General features: G+C 42.4%; 1 long non-coding RNA gene across 1 annotated transcript; it reads right to left on the minus strand.

Moving 5' to 3' along the window:
• Positions 1 to 1,612: 1,612 nt before the first annotated feature.
• LOC142174875 (uncharacterized) lies at positions 1,613 to 17,611 on the minus strand. Its single transcript, XR_012703963.1, has 2 exons — positions 17,478 to 17,611; positions 1,613 to 2,955 (listed from the first exon to the last, which is right to left on the minus strand). It is a non-coding gene; the product is annotated as an uncharacterized LOC142174875 (long non-coding RNA).
• Between the last annotated feature and the right edge of the window lie 5,412 nt (positions 17,612 to 23,023).

Consider the following 23,023-nt stretch of genomic DNA (forward strand, 5'->3'; position numbering starts at 1 on the left):
TCGGCAGAGTAGAATTTTCTAAATACCTACCTCTCAGTCCTATTTTTTATTTTTGATTTTTTCTCTTTTTTTTGATTTTTTTCCCTATTCTAAAAGCCGGTCAACATGCAAGCTGAAACAAATAGATGCGCAAGTAGCACGTAAGATGCATCAGGATGATCTTTTTAATTTGGGTACACCTGTCCTAGACGAACCCAACCCCTGTGTTGAGACCCCAAAGTCAAATGCACGTGATGCAAACAAACGTTCCTATTAGGGATCCGACATGAGGCTATGTTATTATAGGTTTAAAAATCTAGGTGTATTGTTCTAGACCTGGCTTACCCGAGCGAACAGCTCGAGCCGGGGGAGGGGGGGGCAGCGTATCGGGAATACAGAAGTTTCACCGGCTTTGCAACTTGTCCGAACCTCGTTCTAAATTTGGGATAATGACTCTAACAAAAACGAAGTCACACAAAGTGCACACTTCCCAGATGATTTAGAAGACTCAGGGAGAAAAGGGTTTCGAAACAGTTTTATATACAATTCAAGAGTTGTCACACCTCCTTTTTACACACCCGAAGGTAGTATAAGGGAGTTTTTCCAATTTAAGAGACATTATTCGAAATGAGATTATTTGTTCAATTTTTAGAGTCGCCACTTGGAATATTTTATTTGGTGTCCCAAGTCACCGATTTATTTTAAATCCCAAATCGAGGAAATTCGACTTTCCTTTTGAAGTCTACGAACCAGAAATTCTAAGTAAGGAATTCTGTTAACCCGGGAGAAGGTGTTAGGCATTTCCGGGTTCCGTGGTTCTAGCACGGTCGCTTAAACTATTATAATTGGTCTATTATCCGATTTATTACATGTTTTAACCTATGATGCATTTTTAGCTTATTAACCGCTTTTAATATTTATAGAATTATTCACAATCGTCATACACTTGCAAACCATGTCACATGAAATGCACCCGCGATTTACAACATATTTTATTCTATTATTATTATTCAAAATTATGGTAGGGTCACATGAAATGCACACCCGAATTGACATTTATGCATCTCACCTATGCTACGGGAACCATACTCATAGTCACGAGGATTTATTAATCGCGCCTAAAGCAAGCTACGATATTCATTGAATTATTTTTCTTACTTGAAATTATTGCAAAGTCATGAGGTATCGATTCGAAACTAATGGAGGCCTAAACTACCTTATTTAATGTCCAATCCAAAATCTAAAGCCCACCACATTAGAGGCCCTTTTCTTCTTTGCCTATCCTAGACCCAAATTGCATTTTTCACCTTAGCCCAGATTCAAATGATTGTCCCCTTTTAAAAAAAAAAATCCAGCAACAAACAAACATTCCAAATGGATTGAAGATCCAAAAAAATCACAAAAAAAAAGACAAAACAAAGCATTGAAAATTCCACAAAAACATAGCAAAAATCAACGAAAAATACTAAAACTCAAACAGTTAACAAGACAAACAACAAAGATCAAAGGAAAAATGAAAAAAATTGATATTAAGAGCAGAAGAAAGCAGTAAGAAATGGAATCAAAATTGGAAATGGATTAAACACTAAATCAAACAACAAAGTAAGGCAACGTGAAATTTAGAACAAAATAGTTAAAGAAACAGAAAGAACGGACCGTCTTATATACATGAAGATTTGTTGACTACAAAGATGGAGTTTCGATGAGAGAACTCGGACAAACCGGATCGGGCGCGCAGAGCTTCGTCGAAGACCTCGAGTGACAGAGTTTTGAGCTGTGTTTCCATGGAGTTTTCAGCTGCGTTTTTGGGTGATTATGCACTACGTTTGGAGATGATTTTGGCACAGTTTAGTGCTGTTTTTCAGCTGAGTTTTGCTGGGTTTGAGAGACTGTTTTTGCTGCACTTTTAGCAGCTTTTTCAACTGCGTTTTGAGGCCTAATTTGAGATGAAAATGGCTGGTTTTTTGGAGCTCTTACATGGCTGTTTTTACTGGTTTTTAGAGCAGTTTTTCAGCTTCATTTTGAGAGAATTTAAGCTGTATTTTTGCTCTGTTCCGTGACTATTTTTCAGCTTGTTTTGAGTGAAGTTTTTAGCTGAAATGAGGTCGTTTGGGGAGGAGAAGAAGATGAGCTTTTATGGTGGAAACATAAATGTTTTTAGGGAAAAAATTGGAGAAGTTGCAGCTTCCCCCCTTTGTGTGTGTTGTGTGTGTTATTTAATAATGAGTGGAGTGGGTGGAGGAAATATTTTTGGGGAGAGTGGGGAACATGAGTGGGGAAAGTGGGGAGAGTTGGGAACATGAGCGGGGAAAGTGGGTAGTGAGTGGAGAAAAGTGGGAATAAATTTAAATATGGTCAAAAATTAGCTGCTCACAGCTGCCCCTCTTTGTTTGGAAACATGAAGAGTTTTCAAGCAAAGATAAGGTGAGCCATGTGACTAATTTTTGAACAAAATCTTTTTTTTTTCAAAAGGGAAAATAAACAAAGGAAAGGGTGCAACTGAGTCCTGATTGCGGACATCATACATATCCTGGGTCATAAGGGAATCTGGTCCCGTGTAGTTTAAGAAAAATGATGGAATGATGAGTTCGAGAGTCGAGTGAGGTCCCGCTGAGGCTCCGATCCGTGGTCCTGTTATTACATCAAAATTAAAATTTAAAAGACTAACTAAGCCTATCAGCTACGAGTTAAAAAATTCCTATCTATGAGTCTTCTAAAGCTTGATCTTGAGTCTTGACTGGTTTTTCATGCAGACTCTGATCTGAATCTCGATGTTTGTTAGCTGCAGGTGATGGTTCATTCTTCCTTAGCTTTTCGGATCAAGACGAGACATGTGAAGCTTGTGACTTCAATCATATCTTGAGCAATCCGCATCCTTCTCCGCTTCTGCACTTTGAGTTCACTTCTTTTTATTTATTCTGGATTGAGACTTCTTCTTTTGGTCGCCTAAAAACTTGTGCCTCGAGGTAAAAAAACCTGTTCAGTCACCGAAACAAACAACGAATGAAAGTTTTCTGCCCCAGTTTTCAAGAGGAAAATTTCGTGAGTTATTGTAACAAACCCTACACTATTTCTCTATTGAAAGCAATAAAACAAGGATCGTATGTCTTTAGGAGAAAGAGATTAGGGAGTGGAGCCCTATACCTATAAAAACTCAACTAGGGAGTGGAGACCCCGTGTTGGAAAAGGCAACTAGGGGATGGGGACCCTATGTCTAAAAATAATCTCAACTAGGGAGTGGAGACCCTATGTTGGCAAAAGGCGACTAGGGGATGGAGACCCTATGTCTAAAAATAATCTCAACTAGGGATTTGTGATCCTATATTGTCAAAAGACGACTAGGGGATGGAGACCCAATGTCTAAAAATAATCACAACTAGGGATTGAACCCTATGTTGGCAAAAGACGACTAGGGAATAGAGGCCCTATATCTAAAATCTCAACTAGGACCTATGTCTTAAAATCTCAACTAGGGGTTGGAGACCCTAGGTTGGCAAAAAGGCGACTAGGGAATGGAGGCCCTATGTCTAAAATCTCAACTCAGGGATTGGAGCCCTAATGTTGGCAAAAGGCGACTAGGGAATGGAGGCCCTATGTCTAAAAATCTCAACTCAGGGATTGGAGCCCTAATGTTGGCAAAAGGCGACTAGGGAATGGAGGCCCTATGTCTAAAAAATCTCAACTTAGGGATTGGATCCCTGATGTTGGCAACAAGACGACTAGGGAATGGAGGCCCTATGTATAACAATCTCAACTTAGGAATTGGAGCCCTAATGTTGGCAAAAGGCAACTGGGGAATGGAGATCCTATGTCTAAAAATCTCAACTCAGAGATTGGGGCCCTAATATTGGCAAAAAGGCGACTAGGGAATGGAGGCCCTATGCCTAAAATCTCAACTCAGATATTGGAGCCCTAATGTTGGCAAAAGGCGACTAGGGAATGGAGGCCCTATGTCTAAAAATCTCAACTCAGGGATTGGAGCCCTAATGTTGGCAAAAGGCGACTAGGGAATGTAGGCCATATATCTAAAAATCTCAACTCAGGGATTGGAGCCCTAATGTTGGCAAAAGGAGACTAGGGAGTGGAGGCCCTATGTCTAAAAATCTCAACTCAGGGATTGAAGCCCTAATGTTGGCAAAAGGCGACTAGGGAATGGAGGCCCTATGTCTAAAATCTCAATTCAGGGATTGGAGCCCTAATGTTGTCAAAAGGCGACTAGGGAATGGAGGCCCTATGTCTAAAATCTTAACTCAAGGATTGGGGCCCTAATATTGGCAAAAAGACGACTAGGGAATGAAGCTATAATGTTGGCAAAAGGCGACTAGGGAGTGAAGGCCCTATGTCTAAAAATCTCAACTCAGGGATTGAAGTCCTAATGTTGGCAAAAGGCGACTAGGGAGTGGAGGCCCTATGTCTAAAAATCTCAACTCAGGGATTGGAGCCCTAATGTTGGCAAAAAGGTAAAAGATTGATATAAGGGCTTCTAAACTACCCTTCTTCTTCTTTTTTTCTTTTTTTCTTTTTGATTTTTTTTCTTATCTATTTTCTTTAAGTTCAATTCATTTTTAGTAAAAAAATGCAGGAAAGAATTTGGAGGAGACTTCCCTTTTGGGTTGATTATTGTTGCAAAGCTGTTTTTAGCGCTTGCACATTTCTTTTTCCATTTTGGTTGCACCTGCTTCTTGCACGGTTGCTTTGGATTGCACCTGTTTCAATTTTTCAAATAAAGAACAATTGTTAGTTTTAAATAGTTGTTGGTTTTATGGACTTGACTGTTTTGATCACTTGATCGCGACCCAACTCTTCTGGTGAGAACCTCTGCCGTTTGCTGGCTTTTCTGAAGATTTATCTCTCTCCTTAAACCAAGGAACCCAAATTTCCAAACTTTCCATATGACGGTTCAACCACGTGGGGCTTTGGTCTTTTCACCTTATTTTACCTCTAGGGGCTTTTGACTTTGGATTTTTTTTCATTTCAATGACTTTGATTTCAAAGCATCGGCCATCATGGCCAGTAGGGATCGACTTGATGCACCCGCTGAGGCTGGGTACTTTTCTTTGGACTTGGATTTTGTTAAGCAGAACCCGGTAAGACCAATCTTCCCACCTTTTTTTGTATTAGTTTCAGAACAGAGTTAGACCGAAAGGGATTCAAAGAAAATAAAACAAAGGACAAGAAAGTGAATTTAAGGAGAAATGTCCCTTTCAGGGAGGAAAGAAGGACTTATCTGGAGTGCATGCGAACTTCAATAGACATGACATGCTTCTTGGATTGGATACCTGATCTTCACAACTATCCAACTTCTCATAAACCCATTGCGACCCGTGTTTTAAAAACAAGAAACCTTGCCAGGATTCTTTCAGTACCAATGGTGGTGAGGGGTTTCTTCTTTTCGATCAACGGTGCCCTTTGCGGGTTTTCGCCAATCGACCTCTCTCATTTCTCTTCTCTTTGTCACCTTATAGTGTTCTTTACGAGTTTTCACTAACAAGACTCTATCGTTTTTCAGTTTCTCTACTCACCATAGCCTTACGGTGCCCATAGGTTTTCACCAATAAGACTCTCTTATTTTATTTCTCTTATCTTGATTGCATCGAATCCAAACAACTGCGTTCTCCGATTTTGAAAACTTTTCGCCGATTGATCGGAAGGACTTGAACAAGGTTTGGGTAAAAAGAGTTGGATCGAATTACAACTTTGGAACCGTTCAGGCGGGATCATCGCCGAACCATTATAACATCTGCCCCAGTTTCACTTTTGGGGAAAATTTTATTTTTGTTTTGGTGTGACTGAACCCCAGGAGGGAGGCTGCCTACGTATCCTTTCGGAATCAAGTCGAACGTAGTTTAGGGAAACATTTTGATTTTGTTTCTTTTTTCTTTCTTTTTTTTGTTTTTTTTTTCGAGTTTTAAAGAGGGTAATGAAAGAAAGTAACCGGCTCAAAGGGTTAGCAAAAGGATTGGAGTATTTGGGGTAGCAAGAATGAAAGCCTTTGTCATCCCAATCGGATAGTGCTATTGCTACAGAAGGACTAGACATAGTGTCTTTTGACCGCGTCTGCGTTCACAGCTGCCTCGGGGTAGTTTCCTTTGATATCTTCCTGATATAATACTCCTCTTGGTAATATCTTTCGGATAATGTATGGGCCTTTCCAGTTAGGAGCAAATTTCCTTTTTGCTTCCTGATGATGAGGAAGAATATGCCTTAAAACAAGCTGTCCCACTTCAAAATTTCTGGGCCATACTTTCTTGTTGTAAGCACGGGCTATTCTTTGTTGGTACAACTGCCCATGGCAGACTGCGGCCATTCGCTTTTCATCAATCAGGGTTAACTGTTCTAGACGGGCTTTGACCCACTCACTGTCTTCAATTTCAGCTTCAACAATGATCCGGAGAGAAGGGATTTCAACTTCTGCGGGTATTACGGCTTCAGTACAATAAACCAAAAGGTAAGGGGTTGCTTCGACCGACGTGCACACAGTAGTGCGATACCCCAACAATGCAAAAGGCAACATTTTATGCCACTGCCTGGAACTGTGAATCATCTTTCTCAAAATCTTTTTGATGTTCTTGTTTGCTGCTTCGACGACACCATTGGCTTTAGGCCTATAAGGAGTAGAGTTCTGATGCGTTATCTTGAATTGTTCGCATATCTACCCCATCAAATGACTATTCAAGTTTGCAGTATTGTCTGTAATAATAGTTGCAGGAATGCCAAAATGGCAGATAAGATTGGAGTGCACGTAATCTACCACAACTTTCTTGGTGACAGATTTGAGAGTGATTGCTTCAACCCAGTTCGTGAAATAATCGATGGCGACCAATATGAATTTGTGCCTATTTGAGGCTTTTGGATCGATTGACCCAATGACGTCCATGCCCCAAGCAACAAATGGCCAAGGCGCTAACATGGGATGCAGTTCTATGGGAGGTGCATGAATCAAATCACCGTGCACCTAACACTGATGACATTTCCTAACAAAACTGAAGTAGTTTTTTTCCATGGTCATCCAGTAATAACCCGCTCGAAGGATTTTCTTTGCCAAAATATACCCGTTCATGTGGGGTCCGTACACTCCTGCATGAGCTTCGTACATGATTTTTCTGGCTTTTTCGGCATCAACACATCTTAACAAGTTGAGGTCCGGGGTCCTTTTGTACAAGACATCACCACTCAAAAAGAAACCACTTGCATGTCATCTAATGGTACTCTTTTGGTCTCCACTGGCTTGCTCGGGGTATTCTTTGGTTTTCAAAAATCTTTTGATGTCATGATATCATGGCTGAATATTTGGTTCCGCCTCAACCGTATTACAGTAGCCATGCCTTTTCCTGATTTGGATTTCTAAGGGATCAATATGGGCATTGCCTGGGTATGGCAGCATCGAGGCCAAAGTAGCAAGTGCATCGGCCAGTTCATTGTGACAACGAGGGATGTATCTGAACTCTATTGACTTGAACCGCTTGCTAAGATCTTCTACATATTGCTTGTAGGGAATAAATTTGACATCTCGAGTCTCCCATTCTCTTTGGGCATGTCGGATAATCAGATCTGAATCTCCCATGATTAACAATTCTTCGATATCTTGGTCAATTTCCATATTCATACCCATAATATAGGCTTCATACTCCACGGTATTGTTTGTGTAGAAAAACCGAAGCCGGGTCGTGGCTGGATAATGCTGACCAGTGGGTGAGATAAAGATTGCCACGATTCCAACACCTTTTTGCGTTTACCGCTCCATCAAAGAACATTTTCCAAGTATTAATATCTTCAGATATTGCCTCAATTGAATTTACCTCTTCATCTGGGAAGTAAGTGCTCAAAGGTTGGTATTCATCATTAACCGGGTTTTAAGCCAGGTGATCTGCTAATGCCTGGGCTTTCATTGCTGTGCGAGTGACGTAGACTATGTCAAATTCCGTGAGCAGGATCTGCCACTTTGCTAACCTCTCAATGGGCATTGGCTTCTAGAATATGTATTTTAAAGGATCCAACTTGGTTTTGAGGTAAGTGGTGTAGGTCTGCAAATAATGTCTCAGCTTCTGAGCGACCCAAGTTAAAGCGCAACAAGTTCTTTTCAGTAAAGTGTACTTGGCTTCATAACTGGTAAACTTTTTGCTCAAATAGTGGCCTGCACTCTCTTTCCGGTCACATCATGTTGCCCGAGGACACAGCCGAAAGAATTTTCCAAGACGGTCAGATACAGGAACAGAGGCCTCTCTGGCTCAGGTGGGACCAATACTAGCGGATTCGACAGATATTCCTTGATTTTATCGAAAGCTTCTTGGCACACGTTTGTCCATTTGATCGCCGCATCTTTCTTTAACAACTTGAATATGGGTTCACACATGGAGGTTAACTGGGAAATGAACCGGCTGATGTAGTTCAATCTACCCAACAAACTCATAACATCCTTCTTGGTTTTCGGAGGAGACAAATCCCGAATGGACTTTATCTTTGTTGGGTCTAACTCAATGCCCTTTCAGCTGACTACGAAACCCAAGAGTTTGCCAGATGGGACTCCAAATGCGCACTTGGCAGGGTTTAGCTTCAAATCATATTTGCGTAGCCGCTCACAGAATTTTCTCAACTCCCGAACATGGTCATCCTGAGTTTTGGATTTGATGATTACATCGTCCACGTATACCTCTATCTCTTGGTGCATCATATCATGAAAAATGGTAGTCATGGCCCTCATGTAGGTTGCCCCGGCGTTCTTCAGACCAAATGGCATGACTCTATAATAGTATGTAGCCCAAGGTGTGGTAAAAGCTGTCTTTTCTGCATCTTCTTCATCCATCAACACCTGGTGATATCCTGCGAAACAATCTACGAAGGACTGTATCTCATGTTTGGCGCAGTTATCAACAAGGATATGGATGTTTGGCAAAGGGAAGTTGTCTTTGGGACTTGCCCTGTTTAAATCTCTGTAATCCACACAAACCCGGGTCTTCCCGTCTTTCTTTGGCAATGGAACTACATTAGCTAGCCATGTGGTATACCTAACTACTCGGATCACCCCCGCTTTCAGCTGTTTTGTGACTTCTTCTTTAATCTTGTCACTGATGTGAGTTTTAAACTTTCTTTGCTTTTGCTGGACAGGGGGTAGTCGGGGTAAGTTGGCAACTTATGAACCACCAAATCAACACTTAGTCCTAGCATGTCGTCATATGACCAAGCAAACACATCTTTGAACTCAAACTGGAGTTGGATTAATGCGTCCCGGGTTTTTCCATATGTGTGAATGCTTATCTTGGTTTCCCTGATTTCTTCAGAACTGCCCAAATTAACTGGCACGGTATCATTTAAGTTCGGCTTAGGTTTATTCTCAAATTGTTCCAATTCTCGATTTATTTCCCTAAAAGCCTATTCTTCATCGTATTCTGGTTCTTGGTTCATTATTTCATAGTTAGACAGCGTGTTTGGATCTGGGAATGAAGTCCGCAAGCATGTCATGTTATTTAAGGTCGCATTATTATAATTGAAAGAAGAAATAAAAGAGAAAAATAACCGAATCAGAAGAATAAAGAAAGATGAATGATGAAATGTTGATTTTATTTCATTGAATTTGAAGATAACAGGGTTTACATTGGAAATTAAAAAATAGGAAACTAAAGAAAACATCCGAGTTACACCCTAGAATAACTCGTGATGCAGAAAAAGTGGCAGGACAGGTCTACCCGGATTCTCGCCTGATTGGGAATGGCGTGGCCTTCCAATTCTGCAGTTTGGCATTAGGTCCCATATACAGCACCTCAGCGGTGCTTGAGCCTTCCCCTGGTTGAGCCATGTGGGCTTCATACAGTATCTTCCTCATGGCCCCACAGATTTCTTCGATTTCTTCGGCCGTAAAGGCCTTATCTTGCTCTTCCTCATTGTATTTCGGCTTGACAAATGTTCTTTACAGATGCGGCACCGGCTGAGGCAATACCCAACCATCATTCTTTCTATCATCTGCCCATTTTACATCAGCTGGAGTAAGTCGGAAGCCTACCCCAAAGAACTTTTCACTGGCGGTCAGGGTGATAGGTTCAGCTATTCCTTGCAATGATTTCCCAAGCCTTTTCCCAGGTTTGTAGCCGTGCCTAATCATTTCTTTGGCCACCATGATTGATGCATTAGAAAGGAAGGGTTGAGGGAAAGGTTTTTCTTCTTCGCATTGATTAGCGACCACGATTTTAAAGGCCTGATAGACTATGTGCTCGCTACCCTCTCTTGCTTCAAGACACGGGACGGATGGGTCCCGATAAATTGATTGCTCATCTTCCTCGTGGACCACAATCTCTTGATCCTCGTGCTCGAATTTCACCATCTGGTGAAGAGTAGAGGGTACAGTCCCCGCTGCATGGATCCACGGCCTCCCTAAAAGAAAGTTGTAGGATGTGTCCATGTCCAGAACCTGGAAGGTTATTTCAAAGTCTACTGGGCCGATGGTCAGAATCAGATCAATCTCTCCAATTGTGTCCCTTTAAATACCATCAAAGGTAGGTACACAGACGTTGTTGGGTCGGATTCTTTGGTACTGATTTCCATACGCTGCAGGGTTGAGAGTGGGCAAATGTCTACCCTAGAGCCTCCGTCCAACATAACCCTTTTCGGGTAGTACCCTTCGCATTTGACTATCAGGTGTAGGGCTTTGTTATGTGCGGCCCTTTCTGGGGGCAAGTCATTTTTGCTGAAGGAGATCTGGTTGAATGCGAAAAATCTTTCCGCTATTCTCTCCAACTGCTCTACAGAAGTCTCAACAAGCACATATGCTTCGTTAAGGGTCTTGATCAATACCTTTTGATGTTCGATAGAGTTCATCAACAAAGATAACAAAGAGACTTGTGCGGGAAATTTTCAAAGATGGTCGATAACCTCAAAATCCGCCATTTTCATCTTTCGAAAAAAGGCATCCGTTTCTTCAGCACTCACGGGCTTCTTAGATGGGAAGCGCTTTCTAGTGGCATTGTTCACCTCTTCCAAATTGAAATATTTTTTAGCCAGGTTATTTTCTTGAACTTTTCTCGCGATTTCTTTGCCTTTGTAAGTCACCACTGATTTGTTGTAGTTCCAGGGCACAATGGTAGGATCAGTCATGGGCTTTTGTGATGCGCGACCAATAACCACGGGCTCACTCAGCCTTGGTGGATTAATTGACCCCCACATCACATAAGCTCCCTTGGGCACATACATTTGGGTTGTCTTATTCAGCTCGAATCTCCTGGGAGGACTCAAAGTCATCTGCTTTTCTTTGCGGCCTCGAGGGACATAGAGAACAATATCTTTGGGAGGCATTGCCCCAGTTTCAACTTCAACTTTCTTCTCTGACTTTGGAGGGGTGGTTTTGTTCTTTTTCTCCCCTTTGTCTTGCTTCGGGGCAACTTTTGGTTTCTTTTCTACATCAGCGATGGCAATGATGGCCTTCAATGCTGGGTCGAATTCCTTGTCCTCACAAATCATTCCAATTACCGGCCCGTTGTTGTGGGCCGACAGTGGGTTTTTAGTCACATTGGGAATATCTTCATCCCTTAACACTATCTTCCTTTGTTCTATCAAGTTCTCCACGGCTCTCTTCAGAGTCCAGCAATCATCTGTGTCGTGCCCTTCTGCCCTTGAGTGATAGGCGCATCGGGTACCGGCTCTGTAAGCGGGTGATGCTGGGTTTTGCTTGGTTTGAGGAACAGGCTGTAGCAGACCCATTTGAACAAGCTTTGGTAACAGGCTAGAGTAGGTTTCACCAATTGGTGTAAAATTTGGCCTCTTGGGTAGTTCACGAGGGTGGAAATTGTTTTGTGGAGGCGGGGGGTTGTAGTGGTTTTGGTAAGGAGGCTGGTTTCTAGAGAATGGAGCTTGGTTCTGGTTGGCTTGTTGTTGTGGTTGGACATAAGGTTGAGCATTCATGACCGTGTATGGCTGAGGAGCATATGTTACGTCTTGGTGGGGGTAATAGTGCTGCGGGGTCCTTTCTGAGAAAAGGGATCTGGGAGTATGGTGTTTTCTTGCACCCGATGATGCCATGGATGTTTTTTCCTTTTTCTTGCCCTTCGCTACTCCTCTAGACCCACCCTGAATGGCTTGGGAGGTAGCTCTGATTGCATATTGGCTTAGAATTCGACCCATTTTCAACCCATTTTCAACTATTTCGCCAATCTTGATGGCTTCAGCGAACGGTTTACCCATTGCGGACATCATATTTTGGAAGTAGTCAGCTTCCTGAGCTTGGAGGAAAACTATGACCATTTCAAGCTCATCCATCGGAGACTTTACCCTGGAGGCCTGTTCATGCCATTTAACTGCGTACTCTCGGAAGCTTTCCGAGGATTTCTTCTTCAAGTTTGTCAATGAGTTTCTATTTGGAGCAATATCAATGTTGTACTGGAACTGCCTGATGAAATCTCTAGCAAGGTCATCCCAGATGTGCCAGCGGGATAATCTTGGTCCATGTACCACTCAGATGCGATGCCAACCAGACTTTCTACGAAATAGGCCATGAGGAGTTCTTCCTTCCCACCGGCTCCTCGCAGCTGGTTGCAATATCTCTTGAGATGAGCAATAGGATCACCGTGTCCATCATACTTCTCAAATTTTGGGGTTTTGAATCCCAATGGTAGATGCACATGAGGGAACATATATAAGTCGGCATAGGATACACTTTTCTGTCCACTCAAGCCTTGTATGCTTTTGAGACTCTGTTCCATACTCCTCATCTTCTTCGCAATCTCTTCTTGCTCAGAAGTTTTGGTGGCTTTCTCTTGCCTTGCGGTAAACTCATACCGGGGTGGTTGGGAGAAAGTATAGGTGGGAACCTGTGTAGGTTCCAGTGGGAAAGATGGTGTTTGGAACGTGAAGGATGATGGGTCAAAGCTGGTCCTAGGCAGTGTAGGCTGTGCCGTAGCCGAGCAAGGCGGAGCAGTAAAGATATTCGAAGCTGCACCTGAATCTAACACCTGGGGGCGAGCCACAGAAGGTGTTCCCACAAAGTTGGCAGAAATAGTAGGGTATCCTAGTGGGGTATTTGGATAGTTTATGGGGATGTTGGAGGTCCCACTTGCCCTGGGAAAAAGCTCGGGAAATCCAGGGATTGCACTTGGTGGTTCTCTTCCATTTGCCCAGGCGTCCCACATTTCCATCATGCGGAGACGCAGTAACCTGTTTTCCTTGGCAACTTCCGATTCTGAAGTTGGGATGCCCGAGATCGGACTCTCATCCGTAATAGGAACTGTTGGCAGAGTCATTTCTGAAGACATTTCAATGCTTCCCTTCGATCTTGTGAAGTATGGATGCGAAGCCAGACTACCACAAAACCAACCACCTTTCTATAAAACCTGGACTTAATAGTATACAACAAACTGGTCAGTTTGAAGTAAATAACATATAGGTAATCGCACATTGGGGTGTGATGCACCTATACAGTCAAATATGTTTCTACGTGTATCGCAACGGTTGCATGTTTCATCCCGGCTTTACTTATTTTCCCCAATTTTTTCTTCTTTCCACTTCCAATCTTCCATTTTTTTCGTCTCTTTTCTCGCTCTCTTTTCTCATTTTTCCTTTTATTTTTCTTCGGATTTCTTTTCTTCCTTTTTGGGTTTTTCTTCTAGGTTTTTCTTTTCACATCCCTTTCTTATTGGAGTTATTTACAAAATCATGACCGAATTCGATGAGGATTGCCAACGTATCACGACGCAACATGAATCAGATCATTACGTAGTTCAAGAAAATAAATGCGAAAAATAAAGAAACAATTTTTTTTTTGGAATTTTCGATTTTCATTAATAAAAACTCCTAAACTTTTCTATTACAAAAGACTTCAAACTACTCATTTTCTTGGAACTGCGAACAGACTCAAAATAAACCAAAATACAGACTCGATAAATGAAAATCAGGAATACATTAAGGCTTCGACTCCTGGGGCTCGTGGGACATCATTCGGTCTCGCCATGGGCCTATATGTGAGATCCCCTTGAAGTCACTCCAAATCACTCATTATCTGGTAGACAAATGTCATCACTGCAGCGAAGAAAGTGGTTCGTGTCATGTCCTCACATGCTTGGCATTTCATGACAATGTAGTCAGCAATAGCTTTAACCCTCTCTCGGATTCTACCCTTTTTCTGAAGCAGACGCCCGAATTGCTGATTCCTGGTTTCTAACACTTGAGAGTCATAAAGTTGTTGATTTTGCAATTGTTGTATTCTTTCCTCCATCTGAGCCATCAAATCATAACAGTTTTCCTGTCAGCTTTGAAATCTTTAGCCTGCTTGGTTGCCTCATTCTCAAGAGTAGTTACCTTTCTTCTCAAACTAGTTTGTCCCTTCATATTTTCTCTTCATTTGTTGCACAAACTATGTCCGACCTTTTGCATTTTCCGCTAATTGAGCCCGGGCTTTTGCTAGACTGGCCTCAGACTTTTCTAGGTCATCTTGACACTCAAGGGCTTTCTTTTTCAGACTGCTTATAAGCCTTTCATCTGCTCGGCTTCTTTCCGGGTTTCTAGCAGCTATTTTCATCTTCCGGATTTGAGCTTTGAGGGCTTTATTTTCTTGATTTAGTTTTTTCTTTTCTCCGTCATCTGTGGCGGCTTGCAAACCATTTTCAAATTGAAGGTCCATGACTTGCCTTTCCAACTGGCTTATTTTAGCCCTGTAGCTTTCTTCTTTTGCCAACCAGCCCCACTGCTCTTGCGAATCGCTAGTAAATTGTTGAACGTGGACTCTCTTAGCAGGTCTCTCAGGAATCTGAAATCTTTTACCGAACCAAAAAATGTACTTAGGGTCCACTTCACCTCTAGCTAGATCTCGCACCATGGTCTTAGGTTCAAGAAATCTACATTCATTCCACACCTGGCGAAGTCTCCCTTCTGGAAATACGACTTTTGGGCCCAATTCAATGACATGTTTACTCAAATTTTCATCATGGGAGACGGTTTGAAATCTTCCTAATTGGCGCAAAACCCTGTGGGGAGCATACGGCTGGATGCTCCGGATGCCCATTAGGAGGAGATAACACACTTCAGCTGACATGTATACTGCTTCGGTGACAGGAAGTCATCTGAATGCCCACTCAATTTTATCGGCAGTCAAGGAGCTCAAATGTGCAAGCCAAGCTTCAATGTGCAAGCCAAGCTTTGGATTTTGGATGTTGCCTCTTACTTTTCGATAGAGGGAACTTTTAAGAAAATGTTTTGAATTTCTGAGCTTTTTATTCATTTACAAAAGTATATCTAAAGAAAAGCAAAAATATTTTTGGACTTCAATTTTTTTTCAATTTTGTTTTATTTACATTTATAAAAGAAATACCTTTAAAGAAAGAAAAGAATATTCCCCCCTTTTTGTTTTTTTTTATTAATATTTTGGAAAAATACTTCAAAATAAAGGAAATCCGTATTTTGGATTTTGATTTTTGATTGATTTTTTTATTTCTTTTTTTCCATATGAAAGACTTTAGAAAGAAAGAAACTAATTTTTTTTTGAAATTAAAAAAATTTCTTCCCCTTTTTTTGAATTTTCTAAGGAAATATTTCTAAAGAAGGAACTAAAAGAAAATATTTTTGGATTTTTTTTGAAAATTGGGGTCGGAACCGATGAGGTTTGCCTACGTATCTCACATCCGGTGAGAATCAGACCCGTGTAGTTCGGTCAGTTTTGACGGAATAGGGGAAACATGGCACTTGAAAATTTTGGCTCATTTTGGAATGAATTTTTTTTTAGAATTTCGGCAGAGTAGAATTTTCTAAATACCTACCTCTCAGTCCTATTTTTTATTTTTGATTTTTTCTCTTTTTTTTTTTTGATTTTTTTCCCTATTCTAAAAGCCGGTCAACATGCAAGCCGAAACAAATAGATGCGCAAGTAGCACGTAAGATGCATCAGGATGATCTTTTTAATTTGGGTACACCTGTCCTAGACGAACCCAACCCCTGTGTTGAGACCCCAAAGTCAAATGCACGTGATGCAAACAAACGTTCCTATTAGGGATCCGGCATGAGGCTATGTTATTATAGGTTTAAAAATCTAGGTGTATTGTTCTAGACCTGGCTTACCCGAGCGAACAGCTCGAGCCGGGGGAGGGGGGGGCAGCGTATCGGGAATACAGAAGTTTCACCGGCTTTGCAACTTGTCCGAACCTCGTTCTAAATTTGGGATAATGACTCTAACAGAAACGAAGTCACACAAAGTGCACACTTCCCAGATGATTTAGAAGACTCAGGGAGAAAAAGGTTTCGAAACAGTTTTATATACAATTCAAGCAATATCAAAGCGGTAAAAAGCATCATTTAACACATTATGTTCAAACACGTAAAAATCAGATAATAAATAAAAGCCAACTATAACAGTTATTCCAAGCTCGAATTCTGAACACTGAAGAGATTCTGGGTTCTTCTCCCCAGCGGAGTCGCCAGAGTTGTCACACCTACTTTTTACACACCCGAAGGTAGTATAAGGGAGTTTTTCCAATTTAAGGGACATTATTCGAAATGGGATTATTTGTTCAATTTTTAGAGTCGCCACTTGGAATATTTTAATTGGTGTCCCAAGTCACCGATTTATTTTAAATCCCAAATCGAGGAAATTCGACTTTCCTTTTGAAGTCTGCGAACCAGAAATTCTAAGTAAGGAATTATGTTAACCCGGGAGAAGGTGTTAGGCATTTCCGGGTTCCGTGGTTCTAGCACGGTCGCTTAAACTATTATAATTGGCCTATTATCCGATTTATTACATGTTTTAACCTATGATGCATTTTTAGCTTATTAACCGCTTTTAATATTTATAGAATTATTCACAATCGTCATACACTTGCAAACCATGTCACATGAAATACACCCGCGATTTACAACATATTTTATTCTATTATTATTATTCAAAATTATGGTAGGGTCACATGAAATGCACACCCGAATTGACATTTATGCATCTCACCTATGCTACGGGAACCATACTCATATTCACGAGGATTTATTAATCGCGCCTAAAGCAAGCTACGATATTCATTGAATTATTTTTCCTACTTGAGATTATTGCAAAGTCATGAGGTATGGATTCGAAACTAATGGAGGCCTAAACTACCTTATTTAATGTCCAATCCAAAATCTAAAGTCCACCACATTAGAGGCCCTTTTCTTCTTTGCCTATCCTAGACCCAAATTGCATTTTTCACCTTAGCCCAGATTCAAATGATTGTCCCCTTTTAAAAAAAAAAAAAAATCCAGCAACAAACAAACATTCCAAATGGATTGAAGATCCAAAAAAAAGCACAAAAAAAAAGACAAAACAAAGCATTGAAAATTCCACAAAAACATAGCAAAAATCAACGAAAAATACTAAAACTCAAACAGTTAACAAGACAAACAACAAAGATCAAAGGAAAAATGAAAAAAATTTATATTAAGAGCAGAAGAAAGCAGTAAGAAATGGAATTAAAATTGGAAATGGATTAAACACTAAATCAAACAACAAAGTAAGGCAACATGAAATTTAGAACAAAATAGTTAAAGAAACAGAAAGAACGGACCGTCTTATATACATGAAGATTTGTTGACTACAAAGATGGAGTTTCTATGAGAGAACTCGGACAAACCGGATCGGGCGCGCAGAGCTTCGTCGAAGACCTCGAGTGACAGAGTTTTGAGTTGTGTTTCCATGGAGTTTTCAGCTACGTTTTTGGGTGATTATGCACTACGTTTGGAGATGATTTTGGCACAGTTTAGTGCTGTTTTTCAGCTGAGTTTTGCTGGGTTTGAGAGACTGTTTTTGCTGCACTTTTAGCAGCTTTTTCAACTGCGTTTTGAGGCCTAATTTGAGATGAAAATGGCTGGTTTTTTGGAGCTCTTACATGGCTGTTTTTACTGGTTTTTAGAGCAGTTTTTCAGCTTCATTTTGAGAGAATTTAAGCTGTATTTTTTCTCTGTTCCGTGACTATTTTTCAGCTCGTTTTGAGTGAAGTTTTTAGCTAAAATGAGGTCGTTTGGGGAAGAGAAGAAGATGAGCTTTTATGGTGGAAACATAAATGTTTTTAGGGAGAAAAATTGGAGAAGTTGTAGCTGCCCCCCTTTGTGTGTGTTGTGTGTGTTATTTAAGAATGAGTGGAGGAAATATTTTTAGGGAGAGTGGGGAACATGAGTGGGTAAAGTGGGGAAAGTGGGTAGTGAGTGGAGAAAGTGAGTAGTGAGTGGAGAAAAATGGGAATAAATTCAAACATGATAAAAAATTAGCTGCTCACAACAAGGAGATCAATGACGCCTTTTATTCGAGAGACACACTATATATGTTAGTTCTCAAATTCAGGAGAGATGAAAAGAAAGTTTTCTCTCAAGACCAATCCGAATTGCTGCCCAGTTTTTCCCGGAGATATATCGACACATCATAAATAACTCATCTATTGTCTGAGAAATACACTAATCATTCTTCAAATAAGCATTAAGTAACATCTTAGCGACAAAAATCAAAGGATAGTTAGAGTTGTGCGAGCAAGAGAGCAATATTCCATAACAAGCGACAGTCAAGAGGGCACAGTCGGCTCACGAGGAGAAAGACTGATTATGAACACTAGAATGGTGGCTTACTGAACACCCACACTGGCTGGGTCAATCAACTGTGAACACTACTTGGGACGCTGGTCGAGCGAACACAAGAAAGCTAGCTCACATCTACATATGTGGTTCTGATATGAGGCTTGAGACGTTGGTCGATCGAGTGGAAATAGTCAGTGGCCTCCCTTTAGTTTCAGTGTGCGGTGAACACCCGAGACATGACACGAGCCAAGTGATACTGATTCAATGCATGCATAATGTCATGGGCGGCTTTCCAGCCATGCCCCAGGACCCCTTGGGCGCGCCCCGTGGTGTCCTAGCAAGCCTCTCAATGCCTAGCGCCACGGACGGCCTCGTAGTCTTGGCCGCGCCAAGTGACAAGCGCGCATGTGCCTCTATCACCCTACCGATATCCCTCGCCAGCGCCCAACCGTAGGCCGATGCCAACAGTGCCGCGCACGCAGACCTGGATGCCAAAGACTATGCTGCTAACAACAGACCTGTTTCTGCCTTGTAGAAAACTAAGTCCTTTCGTTATAAATATAGAGTTGTTTTATTCCATGTACTTCCATTATGTTTCTCTAGTTTAATCAAGTCTAGTCTTGTAGCTTTGGTTTATTTTTTTTAAGCATTATTAGGGGGGATCAAGCAATCAAACTTTCTAGCAAGCAAACAATTCTCTATACTGGTGTCTCTCCCCCTCGATACCGCGTTGCCTTTCTGTAATAGCTTTCATTAATGCAATCAAGCTTTCTTTCATTCTCAATTCTCATTTATGTTCTCTCAATTGCTCTTGACATTGGTTTTCCCGTACGACACTGGCAATCTAGTCTAGCGTACGGAGGGAATCTCAGTTGGTGGACAGTAACTGCACTAACATCAGTTGCTTAGCCTTACGTCGCCCTTCCAAGGAATCTCAGGAAGGCGCCGCATAACAGTTTGTATCAGAGCCTAGGCTTGACATCGGACGAGGGAACACATTGCCATTACCACCATTTCTTACCATGGTGAATCATGGGGAACGCATTGCGGCCCTTGAATAGACGGTTGACGGATTACACCCCATTGTGGATACGGTGCCTGAACTAAGAACCAACCTAGGGAAAAGGTTGGATGACTTGGACCGTAGGGTTCTCCAAGCCTAAGTTGACATAGAAAACATCAGTCGCGACTCCGAGGGAGATTGGCAAACGGCAGCCACAGAGGTAGCCAAAATTTTTGGCAAATTAGAGGGACTCCAACAGGAGCGTGCCAAGGATTTAGCTTAAAGGCACAAGAGGCAGACAGGGTGACTGCCATGCAACAAACTATTGATGACTTGACAGACAAGCTCAATGTTGTTAATGCTGCTTTACAGGGCCTGCTTCGAGGCGGTGGAAACCAAATCGGGGGCGCTACGAACCCCGCTTCCGTGACACAAAAACTAAAAATTCCTGAGCCAAAGCCATACATTGGAGCTAGGAATGCCAAGGAAGTGGAAAACTTCATCTTTGACATCAAACAGTACTTCGATGTTGTTGGAGGCCTAGAAGAAACTAAGAAGGTAGCAACTGCTGCCATGTATCTTCAGGGTGATGCTAAACTCTGGTAGCGGGTGACGTACGAAGCAACCAAGGCCGGTGAAGATACTCTTGAGACATGGGCAGAACTGAAGGCAGCCATACGCCTACAGTTCTTCCCCGAAAATGTTAAATACAATGCAAGGAGAAAGCTACAGGAGCTCCGCCAGACCAAGTCAGTGCGGGACTACGTGCGGGAATTCTCCGCGCTCATGATAAACATATGTGACATGGGGGACAAAGAAAATCTCTTCACCTTCCTAGAAGGGTTGAAACCTTATGCCCGCATGGAACTGCAAACACAAAGGGTAGATACCCTACCCAAGACGATCCAAGCAACTGAATACCTTGGGGACTATCAAGTGGAAGCTTGGAAGAATCGGCCTCAGCCACCTGTCCGAGCAGGATTCAAAGGGGGCCAACTTAGAAATGGTGGCCCTAGCAGAAGTGGGGGAGATCGGAGTGCAACCAAATCTAAGGCTCCCTCCTCAGGCAGCAATAGTGTTGCGTCAAACAACAATGACCGGGGGAGAAAGCCTCCTTCGGGATGTCGTCATTGCGACGGACCACATTGTAATAACGAGTGACCACATGTATAGATGAATGCCCATCAAACCTTTAATTATGGGACAGATGACAACATAGACGATGCAGACTAGACCGAGCCAGTATATGCCTTCAATGCAATTGTTTGCTCCATTTCTGAGGCCTTAGCGGGAACCAGTGCTGGCATCCGTAAAAAGAAGGACCCCTGCTCAAGCACCAAGAAAGGGAAAAAGAAGGCGGATGAGAGGAATCCTCCTAAACAAGAGAGGACCTTAATGTTCGTTGAGATGAAGGTAAATGGCAAGCCCATTCGGGCGATGATAGACACGGGTGCTACCCACAACTACTTAGCCTCGACTCAGGTGGAGCGCCTTGGTCTAGTTGTAGGAAAAGGCAGAGGTAGTGTTAAGGCTATCAACTCACCTCCTCAGCCAGTGGGTGGGATAGCCAAAGAGGTACCAGTGAAGCTTGGCCCTTACGAAGGAAAATTCAACCTGCGCGTGATGATCATAGATGACTTCGAGTTGATAGTTTGATTGGAATTCCTGAGGCAAACCAACACCATGACTATACCGTATGCTGAAATGTTACTGATGATGGTAGTAAACGGGACCAAGCCCTGCATTATCCCGTCCATGCCCATGAAGATGGTCGTTGAGAACATCTCGACCTTGTAGTTGAAGAAGGGGGTCAAAAGACATGAACCTATGTTCCTGGCAACCCTCTACATTGAAGATATAGAACGCTCCTCGGGTCTCATAAGCCCATGGAGGAGTTACTACTGGAGTTTGAAGATGCCATGCCACAAGACATGCCAAAGCGACTACCGCCTAGACGCACTGTGGACCATGAAATTGAGTTGGTGTCGGGCGCGAAGCCACCCGCTCGGGTGCCTTATAGAATGTCACAACCCGAACTCACTGAGCTTCGGAGACAATTGATGAAAATTCTAGACACAGGGATCATCGTGCCCTCCAAATCCCCATATGGGTCCCCTGTGCTATTCCAAAAGAAATATGATGGTAGCCTGCGACTCTATGTGGACTATCAGGCTCTAAGCAAAATTACTGTGAAGAACAAGTACCCTATTCCACTAATGGCATACTTGTTCAATAGACTGGGTTGTACGACGGTGTTCACCAAAATAGACCTGAAGACAGGTTATTGGCAAGTTCGGATTGTAGAGGGTGATGAACACAAAACGACCTTTGTGACAAGATATGGGTCGTACGATTTCCTGGTTATGCCGTTTGGCTTGAATAACACCCCAACTACGTTTTGCACTTTGATGAACCAAGTCTTCCGAGAGTACATTGATGAATTCATGGTGGTCTACTTGGATGACATTGTGGTATATAGCCAAACATTGGAGGAACACCTGATGCACTTGCGGAAGGTCCTAACTTGATTGTGGGAGCATGAACTATATGCGAAGCTATCTAAGTGCTCCTTTGCTCAAAGTAAAGTTTACTTCCTCGGACATGTCATCGAGGAAGGGCGGATCAAGATGGACCAATAGAAGATTCAGGCAATCACAGATTGGCCGCCGCCTAAGGATATCCACGCCTTGAGGGTGTTCCTTGGTCTATGCAATTTCTATCGGTGATTTGTGAAAAACTACTCCCTCATTGTAGTACCATTGACAGAACTCCTCAAGAAGGTCACGCCTTGGGAATGGGGACCCAAGCGAGCGGAGGCCTTCAACGCATTGAAAGCGGCTATGTGTAGTAGCCCCGTCTTGGCCCTCCTTGATCTGGCCAAGCCATTGGAAGTACACACAGATGCATCTGACTATGCCCTCAGTAGAGTTTTGCTACAAGAAGGGCATCTTGTAGCGTACGAGAGTTGGAAGCTGAAGGATGCACAACGGCGCTATGCCGCCCATGAGAAAGAATTATTGGTTGCCATCCCTGCTTGCGCCTTTGGAGGCACTATCTGCTGGGGACCCTGTTCGTGGTCAAGACAGACAACACAACTGTTAGCCATTTCATGACCCAGCCGAAGTTGATTGGTCGACAGGCCAGGTGGCAGGAACTCCTAGCTGAATTCCACTTCAACCTGGAGTACCGAAGTGGGAAGACCAATCATGTTGCTGATGCACTCAGTCGGAGAGCTAGTCTAGCATCGGTGTGCCTACTCACCACCCTAAGGGGGAGCGAAGTAGCCTCCTCCATCAAGGACCAGATACAAGGTCGACTCATCAAGGATCCTGCTGCACAGTATTTGGTTGATTTGGTAGGACAGGGCAAGACTCGCCAGTTCTACATGGAAGATGGTTTCCTGAAATTGAAAGGGAACCGACTTTATGTTCTTAAAGGAGGAGATCTGCGAAGGACTGTTCTAGCGGAATGTCATGATACTTTGTGGGTCGGCCATCCTGGTGAGAAATGCACCATGGCGTTACTTCGCCGTGCATATTATTG

Source organism: Nicotiana tabacum, chromosome 20 (assembly GCF_000715075.1).
Source record: "Nicotiana tabacum cultivar K326 chromosome 20, ASM71507v2, whole genome shotgun sequence".
In the NCBI taxonomy this organism is placed as follows: Eukaryota; Viridiplantae; Streptophyta; class Magnoliopsida; order Solanales; family Solanaceae; genus Nicotiana; species Nicotiana tabacum.